The sequence below is a fragment of the Thermobia domestica genome, chromosome 16, assembly GCF_964235325.1.
Source record: "Thermobia domestica chromosome 16, izTheDome1.hap1.1, whole genome shotgun sequence".
Lineage (NCBI taxonomy): Eukaryota > Metazoa > Arthropoda > Insecta > Zygentoma > Lepismatidae > Thermobia > Thermobia domestica.
This window is the reverse complement of record NC_137469.1, coordinates 154,160,326-154,176,537: the sequence shown is the minus strand read 5'-3', so window position 1 is coordinate 154,176,537 and position 16,212 is coordinate 154,160,326.

Sequence of the window (16,212 nt, the reverse complement as noted above, 5' to 3'; positions counted from 1 at the left end):
TTTTATGATTCATTTTCCGCTTTCCTTATTGTGTTATTGTCCTAAATAAGAAAAGCTACATTAAATGTCAAGTGTTAGGCTGAAAGTAATTCGCCTCTTAAGATTCTGAGGGGAAAAAATAACACACACACTGAGGAGATATTTGAGAAATAACTAGAGAAATTACTGTAAATGTCTTGGAAGAAAACATTGTCGTAAATTTACGCAAGTTAATTCAAAATTGTTACACATAATTTGAAGAATCTGTTGCATTTGAAATTGAAGATCAAGGAGCCATCCATTGATAGGAAAACAAACAACGGAGCGTATTGACGAGACCCTAAACCCTAAAATTACACTTATAGAGAGGCCTAGAATTCAGTATCCCGGGGAAGATGAGTGAAGGCAATGTTTAGCAATAACAAAATACGGAGTGTAGTTGCTGCATGCTCTGAAGAGGTCAAATTTAAGTTGGGTGGTGTCTTTAGTTGCGAATCTCCTATACTTCATGCAAACGAATAGTCTACGGACAAAAACGTTTAAAAAAATATGATTGTGATTCCGTCCTCTCTCCCTCTCCAAAAAGATACTATTTCTTTGCCAAATTTTTGTGTTACTTGAGGTCAAGAATTCTTTCAATGGGTACCAAGGTCTCAATAACTTTTGCGTGGGAGCTTTCAAATAATGATTTGATCAATCATTTTGTAATTGCCGTATCAATTACAAAACGTTGATTTCTTCAATTATTTTGTAATTGCCGTATCAATTACTCCAACGCGGTTGAAAGGCGGCCGAATCACTGCAGCCTTCGCAGAAATTAATGCCCTCATACTAGGCACAGTTATCAGGAACTTGACTATAAGCTGGATGTATGAATTGGTGCGAGTGATTCGATCATTATAAACATTGTTTGAGCTTAAGTAAGAAATATATTTAGCATTCCTTTATTCGTCTTTGAATCGCATTTACTTGAGTTTGTGTAAACTAGAATAGTACATAATGTTAGTTGAGGCCACTAACATGATTTAGACAGATTCTACACTTTGTCTGTATAACTTTTTAAATGACAGGGACGTATAGAAAATTTGTTTAGGAATAGTCCCAGGTATAAAGGAGATCAGTGCTAAAGAACAGCACTTCTTTGAAAACAACCTGTAAGAAAAGACCGCAGACTATTTCTGTCTACCTTTGTGCGTTGCTGACATTAACCAACATTAAACATTTCCGCGTTTTGAATGAACATTTCAGTGAGTATTTTCTACAATAAGAGGATCATCCCTACGAGAAAGTTAGTTATAATTAAACCTTTGACAGAAGAATAATAAATTGAAATAAGCTTACTCTTAAGAACAAAGAAAATTTGTCAGAAAATTTTATTTTCTGGTTAGTTCTGAAATCAATATTATAAACCAAGCTACTGAATCACTGTCGTTATCTGTTCTATCTGTAACATTCAATTCTCACTACAAAATCACCAGAATTATTGACACCATTTTCAGCTATACACAGATACGATAATTTTTTTCATATTTCAACTGAAATATGTTTGTTTTATCTTTGGTATCGTATATTCATTTCGCTCACGTTTCTACGTAGAAACTAAAACCATTTTAAAAGATCCGTCGACGAAATCGGTTATAATTTCTCTACGCGTAAGCGAAATAAAAATAATAAACTGCTGATGAATCAAAAATAAATCAATTGTTTTATAATTGCCTACGTTATAACGTCATAAAATTTTACCATCCGTAACTGCAATCACATAAAAACACAGAAACAAAATTGACGTTTAAACCGCAATACGATTTGCTGTAACATATAGTAACAATGTGAGTTACCATTTGAACCAGAAATCATAAATATTTTTTAAAAGAAATAAGCCAGGGCCGGTGCCAGATTGTGGCCATTCTAGAGAGGTTAAAGATACCTAACTTTCAAATTTAGATTATGTAAAATAAATAATATAATTAAAAGGATCGGAAAGATGTCCGAGATATGCACATAAAAATAAGTAACGCATGTTTTCTAATTTAGGTTGAATTAGGTAACTCTCTTGGCCTTGACCGATTTCAAACGAGAAGGAAAAAAAATGAAATCTTTGAGTTTTACGTCCCACGGTTATGCCGGTTAGGCTGAAGGAGACGGTGATGATGAGTAATGAATGAAGTGGTGGAATGAAGAAAGTGGGAGGAAACGGGAGAACCCCGAGAAAACCCACGCACACGGTGTTTGTCCACCACAAAGTTCACTTGGCGGGGGCTGGGATCGAACCCGGGACCCCAAGCACCAGAGGTGAACGCTCTACCACTGAGCCACCGCGACCCTCAAACGAGAAGGAATTGTGGCAAATTTCATTCTCCGGGGGCGACCGTTATTCGCTTACATTGTATAGATAAAAATAATATTCACTATACAACTAGTACACACGTACTGCACAAGTACTACGAAAATCTGAACATGTCTGCCCTGCTCCTTTATTTTCCGATTTCCCCTTTATGCTCACTTCATTTGTGTACTTTTTTGTGATCCTTTCGATAAAATCAAACTATTTTATGCACACTATCAATTTTTGTTGCTAGTGTTGGAAGAATGAATTTAACATCCTTTTCATAACCGCTGTTTTATGAGACGTGGATCTTCAGGTTAACGTTTGATCAAACCACATGAGCTCCCACCGAGAATCGAACTCGAGTCTCCCACGCAAGAACACAAAGTAATTGTGTAAAAGTTTTAAAATTCAGAGCTCCATGTTACCAGGGCTGCAACTTGTGGGGGGCAGGGGGAACTGCCCCCCAGGGAAGCTTCCCGCCGTTCGAGGGGGCCCATTTTAACACAAAATTTGCTTACTCCATATACGATACGAACATGAAATTATAAATGAAGCATCATACAGGTTCACTATATTACATAAACAAAACAGCACACAAAAGGTAAAGAAAAGAAAAAAGAGTCGTAGGCTTATTTCAGTAAAAAAAAAATTCTACTATTAGGGGCCCCAGAAACAATATTTGTTTCTATGTCTTTGAGATTTGTCAATATTGCCCCCTTTGTTAATTTGTCATGTGTGAAATGGACAACCAGGGGCATAACTAACGGCCCGGCAGACCTTGCCATGCGGAAGGGCCCATAGGCTCCGGGTTCCCATAAAGGGTACGAGAAAAATGGAAAGAGGGGCCCAAAATTAGAAAAACAGCTTTTTCTGGGGCCCCAAATACGCGTATTAATGGTTGTCCGCCCAGAAAAAATCTAAGTTACAACGCTGCATGTTACTAATGTGATGGCCATTGTCTCATATCATTGTTCCATGCTTCTCCTACATGTAGTTGCCTGGTAATGAGGCAACTTTTTTATTGTTTATAAAGTAACACTTCACTTACATGTTCAGTATATAAATAAACATAGTTCTTAAAAAATATCTTTATTTGTAAATTACTACACAAAGCTCCCTCATGGCTATATGGATAGCGTATCGCCTTTTGCCCGAGAGGCCGTGGTTTGATTCCCGGCAGGATATTATTTGATTCGGATCCCATGTCTCATATAGCCAGACTGCTGAAAGGGATGCTAAACTCAAATCAAACATAAATTACTACAATTTTTCTGTAAATTTCAACTATTAGCACCAGGACATAATCTGCACCGAATGCAACACACACACAGGCTTGTAACCAGTCCCAAAATGTGGAGGGGTCGGTAGAAGTTAGGGGGGCCGATTCAACCATATTATAGTTTATTTCCAAGCCTACCGTCAAAATTTTAGGGAGAGCAGTAAAAATTTAGCCCCCTTCCCCGTGGATACGGACTTGAACACACACATTTGTCTACGACCCTTTAAGGATAGAGCTCTTGACCTTCCGCTTAACTCCTCTACCCTGTGTTACTCATGTGCCTAAGTTTCCTCAGGGTCCCTACAATTCCTAGTGGGTTATGAAACAAATCTTTTCTTTCAAGCTTTCGTAACGAAATGAAAATCTGCTGGTATAATAGGCCTATTCAAAGCATTACAACATGACTTTTTAAAAAAAAGGCGCCATATAGTTTGCATTCGAAATATAGAACTATTTTGTGACAGATGTCATTGTCGTACCTTTGCTGATAAAGCTTGTTCAGTGGAATTGTGTCGCCAAGTGCGTAAACTATGTACCAAACTGTGCTAGCTGGTCACTACAAGCTAGTATTGCATCTAATTTGCACCAGGGCAGGGCGAAGCAGAAGGGATACGCGGGTGGTTATATAAAGTTCAAGTGGTAGATTCCTTTGCTTAGATAAAGTTTAAAACAGTGGTTCCGAACCTTGTTTATCTATCACCCTCTTTTTAAAGCCTGATAGTTCACGCCCACCTCCCTTCCGTTCAAAATGCAATATGTGCCTTTCGTCTGACCTATCTGAGATTTCAGATTCAGTATTGATATCTCAAATCTTTATTATTATTATTAATTGAAGTAACCATATTTTCGTCTTTAGCTCCTTCGTGGCCATATGGAGTCTTTAGTTCGAGTCTCGGATTCCATATTAAGCAGTGGGTCCAGGACTCGATACAATGTTAGTGTTGAACGGACGCTGAACTTGAATGCAATGCAATGCAATTTACATTACCTTCTCCAATTAGTATTCTTATGAGGACTAAACAATGCTAGCTAATTATGACAATATAGCACAAGTTGGTGGGCGTTTCTCGCGCAAGTGCACCGAACATTTTTTATCTATAAGCATTCAGCAATGTTATTTGTCGCAAAATACATCTAAACCAGATCTACCTTCAGATGCACATAAAGATGAACTGTAAAGTTAATGCGGAAAAATTTTAAAGACATATTTTGTCCTCTATGGTAAATGTAGCAAGGTCAAGAAATCTCAATTAGCACCATCAAATGAACGGAACTCAAATTTTGCATGCAAATTTGAAGACAAAACAAAACGTTGCATTACAAAGCACACGGTCTTTGTAAAAGCATAGTGTATTAATATGTGTGCACCATCAAGTAATATATAGTTTAACAAATATGTTAAAATTGTAGATAGTAAAAAAATCATGTGGACTATTTTTATTAAAAAATTCCTACTTGTTAAAGATTATTTGAGTATAGTATATTTGTATCGCATAGAAAGTGAACATAAATGAATAACTATAATACAACATATTTAACAATTAAAGGTATTTATAATTCCCTCTCTTTTTCTGTCTCTTTCTCTCTCTCTCTCTCTCTCTCCCCTCTCTTACCCATACACACACACACACCCTCTGTCGCTCAATCACACACCAACACACACAAAAACAGGGGAAAAAACGAATCCATTAAGCTTATTAGCAAGTTGAACTTGAAACTTTGTGACGTCATCGAGTTTGGCCAATAAGAGTTCTACTTGAGGCATGTATTGGACGAAACTCTTGGGATCGGCGAATATGCATGCCGATTTAAGGACAAACAGATAAAAGTACGATAAATATATTCCTACTATATAACTCCATCTTCATTTGAACCAAAAAAGAATACTGTGAAAGTTGCTTCTGATGTTACAATAGACCTGACAGAAACTCCAAACACAAAGGCTATAATTTTTGGCCAGTTTCTGTATCTTCGTCTTGAGGCTAATATATTCATGTTCCTAACTTTATTTATGCTTGCAATATACCTCGGTATAGGAGAGAAACTCCGTTCTTTCTAAGAAAAAGCGAAAAACTCACAGAGAGCTTGTTCTCTGGAAACTGCGCTGATCCTGCGCTCACCAACTCGCTTTCTCGGCAGTTTCTTCCTTTTTGAACAACTTCAGCAAAAGTGATTTAAGGTCTCGGTTGTAGAGCATAGTTATCAGTTTTATTTCATATTTTCTATATGCTTTCTATGTGCTATACACAAGGTTATTCATAATTTTGTCAAGAGGGAAATTACCTAGCTTGCGCTTAAACCATAAGTAGAGAAAGATATAAGGTATTTTAAATGTTTTGACGTAAGTGCAGTTTAACTAAATATTTTATGTATTTATTTACCTGAATAATGAACAAAATAAGTCTCAGCATTATATATATCAGTCAAAGCATTATATATAATTTTCTTGGTCAGAGATTAAATTAAGGTTGGGAAATTATCTTCCCTCAATACTTTAGCGAGTCACTTCTTTATTTGGAGAAATGAAAAAAAAATCCCAATATTTTTCACACGTGTATTTATTATATTGCATAGTATGTAAACTTATTTTTATTCAATAAGTGCACTAAAATCCATTGTGTTGGTGCAAGTAATTAATTCTACACAGTAGAAAATGGCTTCTCAATTCAACACAATGGCTGTGTGTTACTTGAAGTGTGTTAAAGTTTGATACAAGCTAATTGTTACTTCAACTCTTTCGCACTTTCGAATGAAGTGTTACTATTCTAGTCGTTAATTTATCCACCTGATATGATGTGAAGTATTTTTGGTACCACACAATTTGGGTGTTTCTGTATACAGTTGCTAAATACTAGTTTCACAAAACAATATATTCATTTTTATTAAAAGAGCATGATTCTTATAAAGGATAATTAACAGTTAAAGTGTGGTATAAATTATTATTTAATTGGTTACGAGGAACGAAATACAATTCTCGGTGAAGCGAAACATAGACGGCAGATACACACGCTTCTACTAACGTATTATTATTATTATTATTATTATTATTATTATTATTATTATTATTATTATTATTATTATTATTATTATTATTATTATTATTATAGGTATTCTGCCATTATTTGCAGGTCATTTGCCACAGCTGAGAGGCTTCCATGCTCCACGGCCTTCCGCTAACCTATTCGTCTTCACTTACGATTTTTCTGTTTTGATATCGTCCATTAATTATAGTCTCCCTCGCCTCCTCCCTCTCTTTCCTATCACCATATCCTCTAGCACGTCCTTCATAATACAGTTCCTTTTTAGCCAATGTCCAACCAGTTTCTCTTCCTTTTCTTAGTAATATCTAAAATTGTTATTTTCTTCCTCACCATTTCTAACATCCTCTCATTCGTTTTGCGCTCGATCGAGTAAATTGTTTCCATTCTTCTTCACACACACATTTCGAAACTTCCAGTCGTATTTCATTATTTTTCGTAATGTCCATGTTTCTGACTCATATAGTACAATATTCCACAGGGAGCATTTTGTGAGTCTATTTCTCAACTCTTTATTCAAGGTCCCATAAAAGAGTATATTCTTCCTCCTAAAAGCTACTTAGGCCATTTCTATCCTTGCTTTTATTTCCTTTACACTTCGTATCGTCACTAATGATACTACCCAGGTATTGAAAACTAGACACCTACTAGACGCGGTGGCTCAGTGGTAGAGCGTTTGCCTCCGGTGCTTGCGGTCCAGGATTCGATCCCAGCTCGCGCCGTGTGGACTTTGTGGTGGACAAACACCGTGCTCGTGGGTTTTTTCTTGGTTCTCCCGTTTCCTTCCACTTTCTTCATTAAACCATTTCATTCATTTGTCATAATCACCGTCTCCTTTAGCCCAATTTAAAGATTTCATTTCATTTTCATTTATATTCATTATTTCTCTTTCAATACTAACAGCGCATTCTTTTATCATAATTTCACAGCCTTTCCGTTATTGAATAACTTCCGGAGTTATCTATACTGTTCAAATCTTATCAACCCACTTAAACTAGGTAGGCCTATGCATTAATTGCAAATATGGAGCAAAGCGATCAATCTTTTGATTATTCGTAGAATTTTTTAGTGTATCAATTGTTTCCATAAACGAATACGATATGTAAATACGTAGTTGAATTTTACATTTCAGTGAAATTATAATGGCTTTAAATTTTTAAACTTATGTTCGCAGAACAAAACTAAAACGGTTTCGCCCTATTTTTAATGTTGTAAATTCTATTTTCCATTGTCTACTATGCGAATTCGCGCGCTAAATGTTTTTCCAATGTTAAGTTTATTGGTATCCTGTTTTGGGGGTGATTAATCCTCAATAGTATGTCAGCCTTACGACAATCAGCGCGCATTTTCGAATCGCGTCAAATTTGGTTCAGTGCGGTTCAGGCATCTCAGAAAAGTATTTGAACAAACGAACGTCTAAAAGAGAAGCTTCGTTTCATTCACTTCTCTGTCTCAAATTTTGTACACCGGCATTTATCGATATTAAGGGGTGGCATTTCCTTTTAAGAGTCAGTGAAACAAAAATATAAAATATGGCCTTGAAAGAGCACTAGTTCTTGCTGATCTGGTGTTGAGTTAAGAAGTATTCTGGAAATAAGAGGGAAAAATAGAAGAAAAAAGATAAGTATTATTATTTTTCTGAATATGTTAGTAAAACATTTTCGCCGAAAACCTAGAATAGGATAAGCTAGATGTAAAAAAGAGCTCTTTACTGGGCCATTCCATTATATATATATATATATATATATATATATATATATATATATATATATATATATATATATACCATATTCTATGATGCGTTAAGCTCACTAAAAGTATTTCAAAACATTAAAAATAATGTTATTAGAAAATTAATTCTGAGATTGTACTGTATACTATTTAATATTATTATCATCGAATATCTTGATTAAATTTAGTGGTTTGGGGTAAGTGACTGAAGAATTTAATGCATATCCAGAAAAAAAAACATTTTCCTACTTATTTCCAGCTTACTCGAAGGAAATGTAATATATTTTCTTTAGTTCACATCCATATATTTATTTTATGCATTTACAATTTTGCATATTTCTTGACTTAGCTGTAAACACATTACAAAATCTGATAAGTAGAGTCAGCACATTTCATTTCGTAAATAATGGATTCAACGTATTCTTTATAATCACAGTAGGCACCTTTTATGAGGCAGAATCGGAATGACTGTTCGTTTCCGGATGGCAGATTTCGTTTAATTTAAGTAACTTGGGGGTAGGGGGCAACTGCTCCTCCAGGGAAGCTTCCGGCCGTTCGACGGGGGCCCATTTTAAGACAAAGTTTTCTTACTCCGTATACAATACGAACATGAAATTATTAACGAAGTACTACATAAACAAAACAGCACACAGAAGGTAAATAAAACAATAATGAGTCGTGGGTCCAATTTAGTAAAAAAAGTCTGCTACTAGGGGTCCTAGAAATAATATTTAGTGGTATGGCTTTGAGATTTGTCAATATTGTCCCCTTAAATAATTTGTCAGGTATGGAACGGGCCCAAGGGCATAACTAACGGCCCCGCTGACCTTGCCGTGGAGGAGGGATCACAGGCGTCTGGGGTCCATAAAGAGTAAAAAAAAAAAAAAAAAAAAAAAAAGGAAAGAGGGGACCCAAGAATTAGAAAAACTAGTTTTTCTAGGGGGCCAAATACGCGTATTAATGGTTGCGCCCCAGAAAAAATCTAAGTTATGGCGCTGGATTCAGGGAATCGTAATATTTTCTTCCATTAGTATAAGTGTCTTCTGAGGTTATCTATAGGTTTCACTGTAATAGATGAAACAAATTTTAATAGTTTTTGTCCAGATAAATTTTAACATTAATGATAAAACAAATAGCTATCATCGCTCAGTACTTGATTATGTAATTTTCGATTGAATTAATAGAGTATGTGACGCGAGTACGCAGTTTACGCTATTACGCACATAAACTGAGAATAAAGTACTTCAATAGTTAAAATGAAGTTTACGTATGGTATTATAGCCGTAGATGAATGCATGATTTATAACATATGCATTATTCATTTAGTTCTATTTAGGCAATCAAGAGTTACATCGAAGCTTATTTCTGTCTGACTATTAATGATATGATTATATGCAAATCCAGATTTTTCTTGCCTCTTACCTTCATATATTCAATCTTCCATTTGCTTATTTCATGTTTTTAATATCATAAAGTTGTTGAAAAATAAGTTAAACAATTTCAGGGGCGGCCGCTTTTGAGTTTATTTTATTTCAACTGTTGTTTCTTAACTCGCTTTTTGGATGGAGGGGAGTAATTTTGGTATTTGTCTTGAAATTCCCAGCTCCACTTCTGGCTTTGTAGCCGATTTGCCTGGATTCCTCTGTGTTACTTCTCTTACCACTTTGATATTCTGCAGCGAACACAGGCTCATATCAACGTGGCTTCGGTTCCATTACTGTTCCTTAGCTGATCAATTATTCACGCAGCCTGTGGATAGTTTTGTCCGAGGGGGCTCACCGGATACGAAACTGTTCTCGGAAACGACTTTCAACCACAAGAATACTTTTTGTTTCATGAAAAAAAAAAAAAGAAAAAGAACTGATAATCTCTGCTGCGTTGTAAGTTTTACCTTTGCACCCTTTTTTGTGACACTATTCCTCTAGCCATGCGTCCTAAGTTAAGTTTCATTTTGTTACTCAATTTTTTTTCTCCAAACTGTATTGCTGCTACTATTGAGAAGCAAAACTTCATTTGCTTTTTAGTAGTAGAAGAGAAACTTGATTTCCAGCCCACCTGAAACAATAAAAAAAAATAGCTAATCGTTTCGATTGTACTTGTCTGATAACTTTAGTATACAGTAAAATATCAATTTACATCCCTGAGGCTAAAAGTCTAATGGCTGCGGATGAAAGGAGTAAGCATTTTATAGTTCATTTTTGAGGAATGTTTTTCGGATATAATTCCCTTGTGTTAGATAACTACGAGGTGTGCTCAGAAAGTGAAGTTAACAGCCAGCAATTAAACGTGTATACATTATGTCATACGACTAATAAATACAGCCAACAGTTCCCTACTAGCCCAAACTTTCGACACCATTCTGCGACATACTGACGAGACATTACAGTCACTCCGTAAACCTCTACCAGCTGCCGGTGAATTTCAGCCGCGGTTACATGTTTCACCCACAGAAATCGAATAACTGAGCGGACTTCTTTGCGAGACCAGTTTTCTAAACGAGTAGCCATTTTCGTTTATCTACAACTAGAGCCGTACGTGGCGGGTGCCTGAAACTGCACAGTTACCAACTTCATATATTAAAATTACCGTACACTCCTTATTCCTCTATAACAGACGAAACTTCAGAAATATCGGCCTTGCAACCTTAGTGTTTAATTCTCCCTCGTAACATTCTGATAACTGACAACAAAGTTAGTTCTTCCACCATATTAAGCGCTTTCCAGTATAATATGAACTTGCAAGAACTTACTATATGCATTCACGAATAAATCTATACTTTCATTGTAAGTTAATATGACTTGCATTGCAAACATGATGCAAACAAATTTGCATTGTTACCACCATGATGTCTCGAACAAAATGTTGTAAAGAAAAAACATGAATATATGTTGAATGCATGAGAAAGGCAAGAGTCACACTTTAAATTACAGAAAAAGGGGAGTTTGAATGTACTGAATATACTTCGTCGTGTACAGAATATACGTTTATTTTGACCTATTTGGACTATATTCTGTTTCATGCAAAGACCTGGATTGAAACTAACGTGGGTTAACATGTGTATTGCTACCGGCAATATTATACTAGTTTACAACATCAAGCAGAACGTTACGTGACAGTTAACCGCGAAAAGCCTAAGCATATCTTCCTTTAGACTTAGTAATGAATGTAATATTGGGGGGGGGAAGTTTTATTAATATTACAGTACATATTGTCTGAACTGACTTCTTAGTTGTGCGTAATATATCTGAAACATAAAATGTCAAAATGCATGATGGTTTACCATGAAACAAAGCGAGCGGGAAATGCTTTCTGCTCCCCCGCCTTCAATCCATAGCCACTTTTCTCAAGTAGCAAAAACATGGTCAACGTCATTTCTCCTGAAAAAGCAATAACCGTAAATCAGAGAGAGGGAAGAATATAGAGTGACAAAGAGAGAAAGTATGGAAGCACGCTCGCACACAAGCGTCTCGCAATCTTTTCCTACGAACGAGTTAAAATGTCATCGAAATGAAGAAAGATGCAAATTACCTTCTTCCACACCTCATTCTAAGAAGCACAGACTACGGATCTCTCATTTTTCTTTTCCTTAGCTTTGTCTGAATATGTATACTCTCAGAAATTTTAAATTTTACGCAACGAAAGCACTATTTTACTGTTCTTTTCCTCCTTTTTTCACTGAAATGCAATATAAATATAACCTAAAGTATGAAAGTAGTAAATAGAAGTCCAGATTGCGTGATATATGGAGCACGTTAACGACCAGACTTCAGGAACTTTAAGCAACTTTCATACTATGACATCTGTTCCAAGATTGATAGCTAGATACAAGGAAAATATTTGGTTAAATTATATAAAACAAGTGCCTCTCTACCAATGCCATACTACGTTTATTCATAAATATGCTGAAATTATTTAAAGCATAAATGGCGCACAGTAGCTGCTATCAAGATTCTATTCACGGTGTTATCTCGGTTGCAATTGTAAGTAGAAAGAAATTTCCAAATTTTGTTGGAAAGCATTGTCTCTTTTAAAAAGAAATTTCAATATTCCTTGAAAAATTCATTAACAGAAGAAAAGGTTAGGAGCTGAAGATTCGTAAATAATCCTTGAAAAGGATTATTATAGTTGGTAAGGTATACAGAATTTTATCAAAGTTTGGTTCTAGCACTGAGTATAATACTCTTTCTGAACAAGCATAATTTTTACATGTGTATCTTAGTACAGCAAATGCTTATTTTTCCTTAATATGTCTTGTTCGAGTCGGGGTTTAAACCCCTAACCCTTCTTTGGGTATGCTACTAAATGTAGGAAATTCTTAATATAATTAATAGTATTAATTCGGTGAAGACACTCGATAGAAAAGGTGTAGAAAAGTCTTTCAGAGCAGGCATCCTGACTGAGGTTTTCCTGTTTCACTTCCTTCCTTGTCCCTTCCCTACTTCCCCACTTTTCCAAGTAGTGTGCTCGCCGAGGGACGTCATCCCTTAAAAGTTACACGATTAAGGCCATTGATACTGGTATTTCCAGAAACCTGTAGAAATAAATAAATAAAATATTGTTAATTGATACATTATGTGGTCGAAAGTTGCAAACAAGCATACTCTACGGACTCTTACACATTCATCGTTGTTGGAAGAGGCAAGTAAAGGCATTGTGGTTATACCAAGATAGGTCTTGCAATTTTTTAAGCAATATGACAAATGACCTCCTCGAATTGCGTTATCTAAAAAAATTTCCTTTAAATTAATATAATAAAGGTTTAAAGATTTTACTTACTTTTTTTCTTAATTGCAACTCAATTCCTTAAATTTTAATTTCCGCTGTTTTGAGTAGATGTTACTTGATGACGACCTAGTTGGACGAAAGTATTGGCTTTGCACTCACCTTCTAAGTGAACTAATGTTTAATACCTTTTTCAAATTTAAGATTTTTAGCTCTTTCTCCTACTATCTCTGATGACATCCCTAGTGCAGTTTCGTTAGCCAACAATGTCAATCTTTTAAATTAATATAACATAGGCTTCAATATTTATCAGAAATATACATAAATTGTTTCTGATGTAAAGTGGACTCAGACTTATAAAACATCCGGTATAATGCATTAAAGTAGTTCATTTTAATTACCGTACATTTTCATTATATCTTTTAAATGTAAAACCATTTCAAATTTTTTGCATTTTCATGAAGGTAATAATAATTTAGATTATTTGCTTTTACAGGTATTTAAATTTAAAAGTACAAAATCCAAATAAAATCGATGAATTGAACACGAAAAAGTTGCTTATGCGTTATAGGTACAAATATTATTTTGTTGTTTATAATTATCTGTAATTGGTTAATCATAGTAGTGAAGTACCAGAAGAATACCTATGATGATGATATATAATAATTTTATCAATCTTTCTCAAAGAAACTGTGACAATTGTGCATGAAACGTGAACTGAAAGAAGGAAAATTTTCAGAGGTGATTATGATGTACAATTGTGAAACCTCTTCCCAGACGAAACTCACTTACTGTGTATTATCATATTTAATCAATCTCTGTTATCTATCTATCTATCTATTTATCTATATCTATATCTATATATATATGTTTGTTGAATTGTTAATTAATTATTGTTTCACGCAAAATTTGATAGTTGTTTAATACATTATAAGTCTCTGGAACCACTTAGTGCGAGTCTCTTGGTACAATAACATGAAAACTTTCGATACCACAGTGACTAGTTTCAAAAGGTGTATTAGGTTCCAACAGGAAGTGTAACACTTCTATGTAACTACATATATCTTTTTTCAATAATTGTGACCCCGTGTAGCGTAGTCCCTAACGCTCTCGCCTTTGACACAAGAGATCCCGGGTTCGATTCGCGGTAGAGGCACTCTGTCGAGAAAGAGTAAAACCTTTATTAGGTTAGGATGGTTCTTAACTTATGGTCCCAGCCCGGTTCTTTCCTCGTCATTCCTTTCTTTCATCTTAATTTCTCGACGTCATCTCTCATATGGTGAAGGGCTAACAGAGCTAATAGTGCCGAAAGATCAGAAATCTAATTCCTTATCCTTCTAACCTAATCCTTTTCAATAATTAAAAATGCCTTATCTCTGGTCTGCAAGAGAATTATGCTTTTATTAATTTTAAGTCAGTTCTGGTACGTGAATTTGCGGTCAAAGCTCTTGAAATATTCTCTTAAACGCGTAAAAGCAATATGGAAATCCTAATTCTAACAAAAATACAACTTACAGCACCTACTTTTACGTTACAACAGTGGCGTATTTAGGGGGGTGGCTTCCGGGCTTAAGCCCCCCCCGAAATCTTACTTAGTATAGTAAAGTAAATGAAATATCTTGCAGAATTTTCACATTTCCAGGCAAAGCCCCCCCTCCCGAAAGTTAGCAAAGCCCCTCCCGAAACAAAATCGTAAATACGCCACTGCGTTACAACAATGATAATCTTTTATGAGATCGGTGGGTCTTTGCGAAATCTGAACTGGCGACAGTGATCGTTTCCGCCAAGTCGATAGCTGTTGCAAAAAATTTTATTCAAAGTGCACCAATTAGGTGTAAGTTGCGCAACGATAATTTTCCTGCGCACTTAAGTGTGCTCTATAAACACATCGATAGCCAGAAATATACAGTTATGCACAATAACTGAGATATATGAAGTTGACTGACTACGGAAGTCTTAGTAATGGTAAAACTATAATTTTACCACATGAAAAGGTCGATTATATTGTTATAGTTGAGGACTAGACGATAATGAGGAAATGGTTGAGATTGAAATGTCTGATATAACTGGACGTTCAGAATTATGTTATTCTTCCCGTAATAACGTGTCAGAGAGAACCACTGTCTCAACAAGCGCAATGCTGAAATGATAATTAATGCTTCTGAGAAAGCAAGTGATTCTACCCGAAATAAGATAATGAGCTTTATCGCCAGTTGAACCGAACCGAATTTTAAAATGGGTGAAGTGTGAACTACATTACAATAGTTTGCTATGTAAAATAGATCTTGCGTCTCAAAAATGACATGCGCTCAAACATAAAATAATAAATTTATTTCCCATGCAGCTATTTGAAAAAATCTGTAATGGTATCCTTGAATAAACAATAAAAGAAATTAAAATATGCCACAAAATGTAAACATCTTATGAAATTCGAATTTAGTAATGAACAACTTTTTTTTATTTTTTTTAAGGAATATTATTATTCATAGGAAAATTTTATCACCTGCTTCCTCTTCTAAAGAACTGCTGGAACAACTAAGATGATCTCGGCGCATTCCTTTTTTCTAAAAATAATAATAATAATAATAATAATAATAATAATAATAATAATAATAATAATAATAATAATAATAATAATAATAATAATAATAATAATAATAATAACGTGTAATCGGATTAAAACACAAAAATCACTTCAACATTCCAATGGCAATACGAAATCCTACGTGGAACATAAACTTGAGAGATTGTACAATATTCGACCACTATTTGACATTGAACAAGAACCTTATACAATTTGGTGATTTTGAACATTTGCTCGATATTAATACAGCAGCATAGCTTGATTTATCGGCACTCAGGGCAGACTGCAATTTTTTCGCCTCCATAAACCTTGAGTTACCCTGCTCCCAATATTAATGCTACCAGCTAAATTAACTGTCGGTAAAAGTAAAAGTCGGTGTATAGACAGGCAATTATTTCATTTTTGGCATACCAAAGTACCTTACACCACAATTGCAAACGTAAAATTTACAGCATTTACAAATAAACTGTACGCGCTTTCCGAGCAGCAAAATCTCACACCAGTTCATAGGGTTAATTCCGCTTCGCCTGGGTCATAGAATAAACTAAGT